General features: G+C 66.2%; 1 long non-coding RNA gene across 1 annotated transcript; it reads right to left on the reverse strand.

The window, feature by feature from the left end:
* Positions 1-9,889: 9,889 nt before the first annotated feature.
* LOC121022750 (uncharacterized) lies at positions 9,890-13,510 on the reverse strand. Its single transcript, XR_005787090.1, has 3 exons — positions 13,305-13,510; positions 13,045-13,158; positions 9,890-12,965 (listed from the first exon to the last, which is right to left on the reverse strand). It is a non-coding gene; the product is annotated as an uncharacterized LOC121022750 (long non-coding RNA).
* Between the last annotated feature and the right edge of the window lie 51 nt (positions 13,511-13,561).

Here is a 13,561-nt window from a genome sequence, read left to right on the forward strand (position 1 = left end):
GCATCGAGGAGACAGGAGGGCTGATCGATCGCCTGTCCCACCAGCTGACGGCAATTTACTCGTGAGGTCATTAGGTCTGGAAAGGAAATCACGTTTCTCGTCCCATCGCCGCCGACCGTGGGTGCAGCTCGAGGTCTGCCTGGGAGGCGCCCGGCCCAGAAACCCAAGAACGTAAGTGTGTGATTAAGAATTCCTGTAACCATCAGAAAGGCTAATTAATGGCACTTTCCGTCGTGCAGGGAGAGAGTTTGCACCTTTAAACACGGGAAATTGGACTCCAAGCAAAGACAGACCGCGGAGCCAGCGGCCCCCAATTGCTCCCAGGTATTGACCGGGGCAAAGGAAAGAAAATTTAGCGCGGAATCAGTTCCAGAGTAAGGCTGACTGATGAGACGCATTTGGGCTCTGTGCTCATCAAACACCAAGCTGGTCTGTAAATTCCTCATGTGGGCTGGGGGTGGACGCCAGACTCTCCCAGTCCCTCCCCCAGCCCCCACCCAGCCAGGTCTGCCAGCCTCCCCACCCCCAGCCCCAGCCCCCACCCCACCCAGCCAGTGGAAGGCTCCGAGCCTCAGAGACTCAGAGGCCCCCTGCCTTTGCTGTCCTTTTGGAAAGAGACATGAGGGGCGGGCTGGCAGGGGCATCCTCTCGGGAAGCCTACTGTCCTTCTGTCCACGGCACCCCCCTTCAAGCCCAGCCACGCCCCCTCGATGGCCCAGGCGCACGGCGGGGGGACTCAACAGACCCCTGCATCAGACACACAGGAGGTCTTGCCACAGACGTGCTGGGCAGTGTCCCGGGTTGAGGGCCACACCCCAAAGGAGGCTTTCCCACCGCTGCCTGTGCCTGATGGCGCCTGGGACCGGCACCCGCTGCCCCCCAGCTCCGTGAAGGACCGGACAGGACTGGGGGAGGGCCGCGCACCAGGGGCCCTGAGACAGGCCTCGTGTGCACCTGCAGAATCAGCAGGCAGAGGAGACTGCCGGGGCCCTCACGTCCGCATCTCTAACCAGCCGAGGGCGGCCGCGAGGCTCCAAGGACCCTGCTCAGCCACGAGGACCTAAGCCGCAGATGGAAAACCGCCGCCCTGTGGCCACCCTCCTGGAGCCGCCCCCTCAACGGGAAGGCAGGCGTCCCAACCCCCCCAGACCACAGCATCCTTCACTGTCGTCACCCCTGCTTGTGGGGGCATAGGATGCCCTTCACGGGCCTAGAACAGCCTGCGATGTCCCGCGTCAGAGCATAAGGTCCGCAGGTGGGCTCCCGCTTACTTCTCGAAGCAAATTATAGGGAGACCACGTGCCCTTCCAGTCCCGCGTGTCCGTGGTGAGAGAGCCAGAACCTTCCACGAAGCCTCCACGCCGGATCACACGGGGTCCTCCCCGAGCCCGCCAGCTCCCTTCCAAGGTCCCTGTGCCCTCCAGGCTGCGCCACACCGCGAGACAGAGGTCCCGCCACGCGCTGCGTGTGGAAAGCCAAACCTGTCCCTCCGCGCCAAGGGCACGGAGGTGGAAGCCACGGAGCGTCCTCCGGGGAAGCCACGCGGTGCAGGTGGGTGTCCCGCTCGCCGCGCAGAGGCCGTCGAGGAGGATGCGGGGGACGACCGTCCGCCCTTCGCTACGGCCCTTCTGCCCACGCCGTCGCCGTGGCTCTGCCGTCTACAACCCCAATCCCTCCCCGACCGGCACCCTGGGCGTTTCAACGTCTCCATGGCGCTTCCGTCTCTGTGTAACCGGCCAGGTTAAAATGAGCTGGAACCGGAGTGGGTGGGCCGAATCCCTGTGACCGTGACCCTGTAGGGAGGGGAGCCGTGCGGTGGCCGGGACGGGCAGGGCCCCGGGGGGAGCACAGCCCTCCGACACCCCACCCCACTTTCTGGCCTCCGGGCCGGGACAGGAGACATTTCTGTTCAGCCCCGTAAGCCGTCGGTCTGTGGGCGCCGTGGATGGCTAGCCTCGAGGGGCGTGTCCGCTGCTCCGCTGAGGGGGCCCCTCTGCCCTCCTGGCCCCCAAGTCCCAGCCCCGGCGGAGGCCTGCTGACCCCGAGCGGAGGGCCCCCCGCATCCGGCGTGGTGCTGAGGTTCTCCCCGCAGCCGGGGACCAGCAGGCCAGGGAAGGGCCACGAGCCGAAGCTCCGCGGTCAGTCACCGGTGTGCCCGGGCCCCTCGTGGGGACAGGAGCAGAGACTCGAGGCTTGGGAGGGGGTGGCTGAGGCCCCCGCCGGCCCGGATCCGGGCTCCAAGCCCAGACCCAGGCCCCGGCCACTGGCTGTCCCTGCCGTCCGTCCCGAGTCCGTCACCCCAGCCGTCACAATACCGTGTTTGCTCTCTCACGGCCCCTGTAGCCAGCGTCATGGCCTCAAACCGCCTGCATCCGCCCGGCAGGGCCTGCAGCCGGTGACGACGGTGGCCCCGGAGGACACCTCGCCACCCCGCAGAGGCGGACCTGAGCGCAGAGCGGAGGGAGGCGCCCGGAGGCAGCCGGGGGGCTGGGGCGGGGACGCGTCCCGCCTGAGGCCTCCCCTCGCTCTCCTCCCGCCCCCCTCCTCCGGGGCCGCCCTGCGGTGGGCTTCTGGGCACGGAGCGGGTGCAGGAAGAGGGTGGGAGCCAGGGGCGGAGGCGGGGAGGGGAAGCCGGGGCCGGGCCTCCCCTCCCCAGGGAGCGCTGACCGTGCGACGCGGAGAGCCAGGCGCCTGGCCGCGCAGCCCGCAGGGCGGGGGGGCCCCCAGGCACGGGCGCCGCCGAGGGTCAGGAGCCCCCGCGGGAGGGCGCCAGAGCCACCTGCAGGGACAGGGGCCGGGGCAGGGCGCACACCGGAAGCGGCACCCGTGGTCGGTGTGGGTGAGCTCCCCAGACCCGGGTAGCAGCTTGGAGCCCCGGGGGCCCGCCTTCCCTGACCCGGAAAAATGGAGGGAGAACTTGAATTCGTCTTGCACGGCCGACCTGACCCTGACCCTGACCCTGACCCGGCACGACGGGAGCCCGGCGGGCAGGGCCTCGTCCCCTCCCCGGGCCGGGCCGCCAGCCCGTCTGGCTCCAGGAGGCTGCGGGACCCCCCGAGACGCAGAGAAGAGCCCAGAGGAGAGCTTCCGCCGCCCTCCCCGCGGCCGACGGGCTCAGCCTGCGAACCGAGGCCGCCCGCCCTCCCGCCCTGGGCCGAGCCCCGGGAGACGCGGGGACCCACACAGCCTGGTCCAGGAGCAGCAGACTGCGACCCCCCCACCCCCGCCCGGGCAGCTCGCGCCCAGGACCCTCTCCGAGAGCCTCGGTGGGCCGTGCCGCCGACACACACGGAAGACGCCCTCACAACCGCCCAGCTGAGCCCACTGAGGCTGCGCCCGTCCCGGCCTACGGACGGTGCTCACCCCACTGAGAAAGAGCGTCCAAGCCAGCAAGAAGGACCGGGGCTCTGCCTCCGCCTCCCTGCCACCCCCTCCTCACTCCGCTCTTGGCAAGAGCGGCCTCCGCAATGGGCTCTGGTGCCCGAGGCACACTCCTGCCCCGGGGCCTTTGCACCAGCGAGCCTGTTCCTGGAGCCCTCTCCCCATCACCCCACAGCCCCGGGTCTCCCCCCTCGCCCTCCAGCTCTGCTCGGACGCCCCCTTGTCTTGCGCAACAGCCCTGCTGGCCGGCTCGTCTCCCTTTCCGCCTCCAGGGCGCTGACTGCCTCTAGAAGCCCAGACTAACCAAAGTCCCCTCACCATCTGTCCCCCCCCCCACCGCAGAACGAGCCCCAGGGGGGCCGGGACAGGAGTCTGGCGAGCCCCCCGAGTACCCCCACTTCCTGGGACACCGGTATGCACACAGTAGGCGTGCGCGCGAGTGTCTGTTGAATGAACGAGCACCGAGGGAGACAGCCCTGGAGGCCTTCGCCCCCTTCCCACCCGCCTGTCAGCAGCCACCGCCCATGGCCCCCAGACAGGTCCCCGAGCCCCCGGCCCCACGGCCATGAGTGGGGTCTGTGGCCACCCCCAGGGCAGCCCCAGGGCCGGCTCGCATTGTGCAATGCCGCCTTTCTGGAAGAATCACGGAACGTCTCCACGACTCCCCTCACCCCTGCCCGCTGTGCTGGCCATCCTTCCAGGAGGAGCTGGGGGCCCCCCCCCACCCCAGCTGAACGGGCCTCCGTCAGAGACAGAGCCTCCCGACCAGCCCCTCGGAGAGCTCTGCCTGCCAACGGTCGCCAGCGGTGTTTTACAAGAACGCATCGATTTTGTTTGTTGGGCTAAATGGCTAAACGAGCGTGAACCCGGCCTCCCTGGCTGGGGAGAAGCCGAAGGCCTGATCACACACACCAAGCGGAAACAACAGGTGACATTTTCCGTCTGACGAGTTAGAGGCTCCTGGGGGCCGGGCGGTGGAGGTCTGGCAGGGAACGGTCCTCCCTGCGGGGACAGGGATCCTCCAATCTTGGCTGGAAGGGAAGGACGGTCTGAGCAGGAGGAGGACCGTGGTGTGGGCGCGGCCCAAGGTCTGCGCGCCCGCCCCCACCAGCCCCAGGAGGCCGACCAGCCGACTACCTCACCTCGTGCAGGAGGAGGGCCCCCAGCGGTGGGGTCTGAGCCCCCCTGCCCACCCTGCACCCCTTTCCTGTCTCAGCACCTGCCTCCCCGAGAGCCGACGGCAGCCTGAGAGCCACGGGTTCCCTACAGCAGAGATCTTGTGGCAAAAACTCTTTCTGCCCTGCAGTACGGGGGTGGGGGGGGGGTGGGGTGGGGGGTGCTGAGGCTCGGTGGCCAGCAGGTGTAGGAAGCCAGGGTTCCAAGCCCACACGCTCTGCCCTGTCCACGCCGACCACAAGCCCACCCCAGCGACGCCGGGACAGCACAGCAAAGCTCCCAAGGGGCTGGGACGCACGGGGAGGCCGGTGTGGCGGGCTCGCTGGCCCCATCGTGGCCTGAGAGGCGCTGACGATGGGGTCTTCCTGGGGCCCAGCCTCACCCCACCCTCCGAACACCGGCTCTGGGCCGTGGCGTGGCCAGGCCTCTGCCACCGTGGGACCCACGCCGGGGCCTGAGCTGGCCCTCCAAAGACTCGACTTTGCCCCAGACGGTGCACGGGAGGGCTGTTCGCACAGGTCTGCTGGGAGCCTCGCTGTTGTTGGACGAGCCCTTTGGGAATTGTGTGTGTGTGTGTGTTTAAAGTTTTTTTTTGAGAGAGAGACAGAGCATGAGCCGGGGAGGAACAGAGAGAGAGGGACAGAATCCGAAACAGGCTCCAGGCTCCGAGCGGTCAGCACAGAGCCCGACGGGGGGCTCGAACTCACGAACCGCGAGATCATGACCTGAGCCGAAGTCAGACGCTTAACCGACTGAGCCACCCAGGAATTGTTTTCATTGAACATACGGGTCCTTGGAGCCATTCTAGCTCGTGTGGCCACCCCATGGCGTGTAAATAATGTTAGCTCTCAGCCCACTGCCACCCCCTCCTCCCAAGATGCACCCCCAAGACCCCAGGGGCAGTGAGGGGGTTGGGGTCACCCCAGGGGAGAAGACAGTGCTGCCAGGGGCCAGCATCTTCCTGCCTCCGTGTTGGATCCTTGCCCTTTGGCGAGAGGTCGAGCGCTTCAAGCCCACGGGTATGGTCATCTAAGCCGCGTAACAAGCCATCCCGGAGTTTAAAGCAACGACAATCACTCTATCGTCTCCCTGGTCTCTGGGGGTTGGAACACGGGGCGGCCTGGGTGGGTCTGGTGTGCGCCACGGCTGGGGCTGGGCCGGCAGGGCCGGGAGCCGCCGCGCTCCGGTGACCATCTCTGTATCCTCACGCAGACCCAGCTCCTCCACGCCGTCAGGAGCACGTGGCAGGGTGGCCTGGGGACCCCCTGCTCCCACAGCGGCTCAGGACCCGGAGGTGAGTGTCCCAAGAGACTCTGCAGAAGCTGGGTGGCCTCGTCCAACCCACACTCATCGAAGAGCAAAGAGCAAGCCCGATGTCACTGGTCACCAGGGAAATGCTCACCGGAACCTACTGTCACAAAACAGCACACAACAGAAGTTGGTGAGGATGTGGAGAAACCGGGACCCAATACCCTCCTGCTGTGAAACCAGTGTAGGGTTTCCTCGGAACCTTGGGGTCGGGTGACCACGTGCGCCCGCAGTTCCCCAGAGAGGAAGCGGGCCTTCAAACCAATGCTTGTACGCGAGCGTGCCCGCGGCACCGGTCAGACGCCAACGGTGGACGCAACCCGGATGCCCGCCAACGGATGAAGCGGTGAACAGCTGTGGTCCGTGCACGCAGCGGGACACTGCGCGGCCCCAGCAGGGAGTGAGCCCTGACACCTGCTGCACACGGATGAGCTTTGGCAAGAAGCCAGACGCAAACGGACAAACACCGTGTGATTCCGCGTGGATGGGCAATCCGGCATCGGTGAGTCCGTGCGGACAAAGCGGATCGGCGGAGGCCGGGGCGGGGCGTGAGGGCGAATGGCTGTGGGGTTTGCTTTCAGGGCTGACAGGATCTCTGGGAGACCAATAGGGGTGATGGTGGCACAACGTTGAATGAACTCACTGCCTCTGAATTGCACACTTCAGTCATTTTTTTTAAGTTTATTTATTTTGAGAGAGGGAGAGTGCTTGCGAGCAGCGGCGAGCAGGGGAGGGGCAGAGAGAGGGGAGTGGGACAGAATCCTGAGCGGGCTCCGCGCCAGGCGGGGCTCCAGCTCCCAAACCGTGAGACCACGGTCTGAGCCAAAACCAAGAGTCAGATGCTGCACTTGACCGAGCCCCCCGGGGGCCCCTGAATTTTCAGCACACGTTAAAATGGTTGATTTCGTGCCGTGTGAATTTCGCCTCAACGAGAAGACGAAAGTCATAAGTAGATAAACTTTAAAATAAAATTTCAGGGGCTCCTGGGTGGCTCAGTCGGCCGACCGTCCAGCCCTGGGTTCCGGCTCAGGTCACGATCCCAGGGTCGTGGAACTGAGCCCCACATCAGGCTCCGCGCCGAGTGTGGGGTCCGCTTGAGATTCTCTGTCTCCCCGCCCGCCCCCCGCCCCTCTCCTGCTCACTCGCTCTCTCAAAAAAATAAAACCAAAATAAGTAAAAATTTCATAAACACCGCAGAGCGTCGCTTCTGCCTGCGGGGTCCCAGACCCTGCCACGTTCTGGAAGCAAACGCCTTGCTGCATATCTGGTATTTAATCTACTTCCCAAGGGTCGGTCGTGTCCAGTAATACTAGAAATTAATCACAGCTTCTCAGAAACCCAGCAAGGGTTCTCCGTGGTCGAAACAAAAGGGATCCGTCCCGAATGACAGGTCAACACCGTGACTCTGGGGACACATGGGGCAGTGGACCCTCTGCAGCCGGCGGAGGAGGAGACGTGCCCGCGCTGGGTCGTCGCGCTCCCCCGGGCAGAGGGCGGGTGGGGCCGCAGCGTGGGTTCCGGGGTCTGTGAGGAAGGGGAGCTGCCCCATCGTGGTCAGCGTGGCCGGGGCGGAGGTCGCGGGGACCTCACACAGACACAACACGGTGAACGAGCGTCATCGGGGCGTCTGTGCAGCTCTCAGCAACGAGGCGACCTGCGAGACGAGCCAGCTCCAAGGAGAAGCCCAAGCGCAGGCCTAGCAGGCAGCCCGAAGGGAACCCCCAGACCCGCGCAAAGCCGGCCCCTCCCCCCCGCAGGCCAAGTTCACCGGCACGTGCGGGGGACGGGAGCCTTCCGTGAGGCGCTCAGCCAGGCGCGCGGCCGAGGGTCGCAAAGGGCCGGGGAGAGAGGTCGCCAGGCCGGGCACTGGCCGGCCACCAGCCACAGGCCAGACCCACCGCCTGACTCGATGGATGGCCTTTCGGGCACGGGTGAGCTCATCTTCCAGTGACCACTGCAACGGGGCCGCGAGCCACAGCAGCCACTCTGGCCCTCCGTGCGGCCGGGGCACCTGTCACGGTCCGCCGTGCGGATGGGGCGGCTGAAGCTGGGGGGCCGTGCGCGTCCCAGGCTGGCGGGCGCCCAGGCCGCAGCCCCCGCCACCCCGCTGCCGGCCACCTCCTCGCCTAGAGGCGGGGGGTTTGTGGTGGGGACGTGTGCCACGCTCGTCACCCTCACCGAGCTCTCAGGAAGCAAGCCGGCTGACACCTAGTCGCCGAGAAGTTGCTCGGTGCCCGTCCAGTGCTCGAGCGTGGCGCTTATCGGCAGGACGTGCGGCCCGCATCTCGTCACACGGGCGCCACGACTTCAGCGTCTCCCCGCCCAACCCCACTCGCCTCCTGGAGGGGACAGGGCACGAGAGACTAAGACAGAGAGACAGGGAGACTCCACTGAGAGCGCTGGCCAGGCGTGGGCCGCGAGGACCTGACGGAAGGACACTGCGGGGCACACAGTAGGTGCCCTGTCAACACCTGGCCAACACGTTGGCCTCCCTGACGGTCCAACGGGGCCTTCAGCCACGAGATGCTCACGGGCGGGAGGGCCCTGCATCTGCGGCCCACTGACCAGGAGGGCGGCCCCGCGGGCGGTGCGGCGACAACTCCACGAGCAGCTCCCCACGGGCCTCGCCCCTGCGTTTCTGCAGAGATGTGCATTCATTTTAAGCTCCCGTCCTGAACCGGGCAGAGTGGGGTCTCCGTGGGCCAGGGAGGGACGTATGGGCCGGGGAGTGGGACGTAGCATCTGACCCCGGGGGGGTGGCTGACCAGCCAGGTTGGGGTGCGGCAGGCCCCTGCTCCCCCAAGGGGAGGGATGCAGTGGGGGGCAGGCCGTCCGAGGGGGCCGACCCTGGAGTCAGGGTCACACACCCTGTGGCACTCAGGACCCCCCCGAGTGGCCCCTGCACTGCCTGTCCTGCCCGACCCCCAGCAGCCCCACCATACTGCCCTGAGGACGTCCAGGAGACCGCTGGTCCTCCCCTGCCCTGCTGCCCCCAGGGCCTGGACGTTGGTTTGGACGCTCCATCCATGGCCCCTCCTCTGACATTTCCTACCCTGGAGGTGTCCCTTGCCCTGCTCTGCCTGATCACCTCATGAGCCCCCATTGTGGGGGTCTTGCCCCCTTAATGCTCTGTGAGGAAGCCAGTGCAGGACCCCTCTCGGGGACCTCCCAAAGTCATACACACCCATTTCCCCAGGACAACCCCTTCTGACACCCACGGCCAGCCCGGGGTCCCCGAGACAACCTCAGGTTGGACAACCCCCTAGGAGGACCGCCAAACTCCCCGAGAGCAGCTCTTCTCGCCATCAGGGTTCACTGCAGGGAAAGGACACAGGGTAACACCACCCAGGGGAAGACCCAGGGGGCCCCCAAACACGCACCTGCGGGGTCCTCCACTGGGGCCTTGGACAGACTCAGCTCCCCAGCCCTGACGTGTGACAGTGCACACGGGTCACTGCCAACCGGGGGGCTCCCGCCTTGGTGTCCCGTCTTTACGGGGGGCTGCGGAGCCAGGTGGCTACTGGCCCCTCCAGGGGTAGAGGGGATGCCGAGCGGCCCAAAGCCCGCCATGACCTGCACGTGGACCCCCGATGGACAGGGCGCTCGGGGCCCGAGTCCCTCCCGGAAGCCGGGCAAAGGCCAGCCCTCACTCTAGCCCAGGTTAAACGCTCCATCAGACCCCGTGCCACCAGGAGGCACGGCAGACAGGGCAGCGGCATGGACCTCCTCCCTACACAGAGCCACAGCCCAGGGGCCCCGGCCCGATGCCTCGTGTCCACCGAGGCTTTGGTTTCCTGCCCGAGGACCAGGGCTGACCCAGCTTGGAGTGGCCGCCCATCCTCAAGGGGGGTGGGGGGCATGGCAGAGACCCCACCACGCAGGACTCCTGGGGGTGCTGTCGGGGGCTGGTCTCTCAGATGCCGTCTTTCCACGGATGTAATTACGAAGCAGGTGATGGAAAGAAAGTTCTGGAACTGGATCCAGATGATGGTCACACAGCATAAATGCACCAAGTGCCACTGAATCACACACTTTAAAATGATTCATTTATATCAGGTGGGTTTCTTCTCAATCTTCAGTGTAAGTACATCCTAAATATTGCATAGAACACACTTCTACTAAAAAGGTACTTAGTGTGTATTTCAAATTCCCCCCAAAATTGGTTTTTAAAAACTTTTGACTCAAGCTAGGGTGTGATGTCCCCAGCTGCAAACAAACTCGTGCAGACCCAGCCGGGTGGCCTCCTGGGGCGAGGGTGGCTGCCGTGGACTTGTGGCAGGTGAATGCGTGGGCACCACAGGGAGCACAGCAAGGGAGGACCGCTGAGTGGCAGGGGAGCTCACAGCAGAGAGGAGGGTCAACATCGGGTGGGGACCTGGGGTGGCAGTGCTGGCACCTGAGGGCATGAACGGTGGAGAGAGAACGAGAGAGAGAGAGAGAGAGAGAGAGAGGGAGAGAGGCACCAAGGCCGAGAGGTTCGCAGGGAAGAGCCCGAGTGTCACTGGAACTCGTTAATTAGCTTTGCCTTGCGTTTGTAATTTAAAAATGATAAACAAAACCAGAACTGCATCTTAATTGGGAAAAAGGCAGTCGGTTCACAGGAGAGGAAATAACCGCTCTGCTGTCCCGGTGCAGCCTGGAGCCGCTCGCTCCCCCCTGCCGCCCACGGGGCTCCAGGGACCTGCCCCCCGCCCCCCCCCGTCCCCGTCACAGTCAGTTCCCCCCAAGGCACCACACAGAGTTCTCTGTGTGTAGGGAACCCACAGCGCCTCAGGCCTGGCTCCCCAGGAAGACCGGTTCTGAGAGATCAGCTGGAGGAAACACACAGGCGCCAGCCGCCGTCCCGGGTGCTGGGACACTCGCGGACAAGGGGACGAGGCACACGGCTCTGCCATCGCGGAGCCGACGGCACTCGGACCACTGAAGTGCACGACGCCGGCCGTCAGCGCCTCAGGGAGTCAGGGCGGGACATGGAGGCCGCGGGGCCGCGGGCTGGGAGCTGCCGGGGAGAAGGGCCCTCAGCGCAGGGGGCGCCGCCTGCAGACCTCCGGTCACCGTGCCCCCCCCGCCCCGGCTTGGGAGCCCCTGCAAACGCAGACCCCGGGCCCCAGGGGTCTTGTACTCAGATCCCAGACGGTTCTCGAGCCCCTGAAAGCCCGGCCCTGACGGCCATCAGGTGCTGAGGTCCCAGGGGCGCCTCCCTGCCGGTCTTCTCCATCTGTCCCCGCCCTGCGTCCCCTCAGCCACCTGCCCCCGGGGCCATGGGGCCCAGAGGTCGAGAAACACCACAAAGCGCAGCTGCCGAGGCGCGGGGGTGAGGGGGTGTCGCGGGCGGGACGTGCAGGGGTGAGCCCCGGACCCGCTGGAAGGAGGAAGGCTACCGACAGCACACGATGCTGCAACAATCGAGAAAACCTGCTTGATAAGAGTCCTGTAGTTTTACTTTAAAAAGCAGGATGGCATCTCTCTCAATCAGCGTGAGGCCTCAGTCCTTCCAGGGCTGCCCCCCGGTGTCCCCATGCCGGGGCTCAGCTGGGGCCAGGACGGCCTCGGACGCGCCAAACTCTGCCGGAAGCAGGCGGCTCAGGACCCCCGGGCCCTTCTACCACAGATGTGTATGCACCCCTCCTCTGTGCTGGGTAAGTCCCGGGCCCCAGGGGCCAGACGAGGACCAGGTCGTGACGAACTTCCCTCGGTCTCTGGGAAGGGTGGCAGGGACCGTCCATGGGGCACTGATGGCAGCGGGGCCGTGAACAGGCAGCACCCCACGTGCATGCCCGGAGCTGTTACCGACAGACAGGATGCCGGGCAGAGGCTTCCCTGAGGCCTCCCTCGGCTTGGGGTCCGCAGGCAGGAGCAGAGAGCAAAGCTGCAGAGAAGGCAGCGCAAAGGCCCGGGGGCAGAAGCGGACTTGAGATGGGGCCAGGACGGTACCACTAGGGGGCGGGGCGCTAGCATCCCTAAAACCACACAGGTGTACGTAGAAGCAGCACCCCTTCACCCCTCACCCAGCGTCCCCACCAGGCACACAAGGGTCCTGGGCCACTGGGGCAGCTCCCTAGAGACCCAAGCGGCCAAACCACTGCCTGCTGTGACTCCAGGTGCTCCTGTGGGGGCGGGGAGGGGGGCTCAGGCAAGAGGCTGCAGAACCAGGGACGCCCCCTCCCTGGCTCTGCACCCACACCCGCATCTCCGCCAGGCCCCCAAACCCACGGGAGTGGCTATCACTCACGTGACTCTCTCCCTAAGCAAGACGGTTTTTAAGAGGAAGCCGGACTCACGCCGGAGGAGAACCAAGCTCGCCCGGCAGAAACAGGGCCTTGAAGAAAGAACCCGGAAACACAGCAAACGACCGGCCTGCAGCTGCCAGCACCCACACCACTCGGGGCCGCGACGGTTCAGGTGACTCCACCCGTAACTGCCCCTCGTGGGGCAGACACGCCCACCGTGCACCTGGGACCACGGGTACCATGGGACAAAGAAGTAGGTCCTCCTCAGCTTGACTGGGAACAGGTGGCTTGTGCTCCGTGCTGCCCACGACTAACCAGGACAGAGAACCCTCACTGTCGCTCCCAGGTCACAGTCCAGCTGCAGCAGGGAGGGGGTGTGGCCCAGAAGCTTGGACGTAAGGGGCCCGGGGGTCACACAGGGCTGGCAGAAGCCACCACCCAGTGCACCCAGAGCCCCGTGTGGCCGCAGCCCCCGACCCCCACCCTGGCCCCACGCCCACCTGGGCTCCGGCTAAGGGAGAGACTTCCAGAGAAGGGAAGAGGCAGGGGGCAGGCGTGGGGGGCCGCGGGTGGACACGAGGCGCCCTCCGTGCACGGCCGGCACTGTGACCACCAGCCTGCAGACCCGGCCGCCGGAGCAGTCAGAAGACAGGCCAGCGCTCCCCGGACTCCGCCCCGCCACCCACAGCCCACCCCCATCTCTCTCTTACAAAACCACAGGTGGGGGCGGGGAGCGGGCGCTCAGGGTCAGCTGAGCGTGAAGTGCTGGGCGCAGAGATCATCCTGCCGGCCCAGCAGCCCCTGCGCCGGGAGGAACTCCAGGGGCACCGACTCCTGGCCCCTCTTCTTCTTCAGGTCCCGCTCGAACACCTGCAAGGGACGGACAGGTGTTCCCACGCCGCACGTCCCCTGCACCCCAGCCGCCCAGGCCTCAGCCCCGCGCCCTCACCTCGAACGCCGTGAGCTCCAGCAGGGGTGCGATGCTGGTCTCAGGCACCGACAGCACCTGGTTGATGACGCTGGCGGCCTGCGACACCTCGGGGTGGTAATGCCGCTGGAGGGTCTGGAGAGGCACATGGGCCGTCATCACCCTCTCCCCGGGGCAGCCCGGGGACCCGGACGGCACCACACGGTGGGAACACGTCCGGTCACGGCAGCCCCCGGGGGAGCCGGGGACGGGGGCGGGGGGGGGGGGGACGCACAGCTCACCTGCAGCTCCCACAGCGAGCTCTCCAGGGCGCGGCTCTTGGCCGGGTCCTCCTCTGCAGGATCGTAAGGGTCGGCATCCAGCTCTAGAGCGAGACCCGGGCCCTGCTTCACAGCCTGCTCCTGAGCTCTGGCTGCTGGGGGCAGGCCCCCCACCCTCCTGGTTCCCCATCACTCCCCTGCCAGGTCTCTGAGCCCTCTCAGGTCCCCCCAACTCCCCGCCCAGGTCCCCATGCCCCCCAGGCTCCCCCCCAACTCCC

The sequence above is a fragment of the Herpailurus yagouaroundi genome, unplaced genomic scaffold, assembly GCF_014898765.1.
Source record: "Herpailurus yagouaroundi ecotype Mexico unplaced genomic scaffold, PumYag 437, whole genome shotgun sequence".
NCBI lineage: Eukaryota > Metazoa > Chordata > Mammalia > Carnivora > Felidae > Herpailurus > Herpailurus yagouaroundi.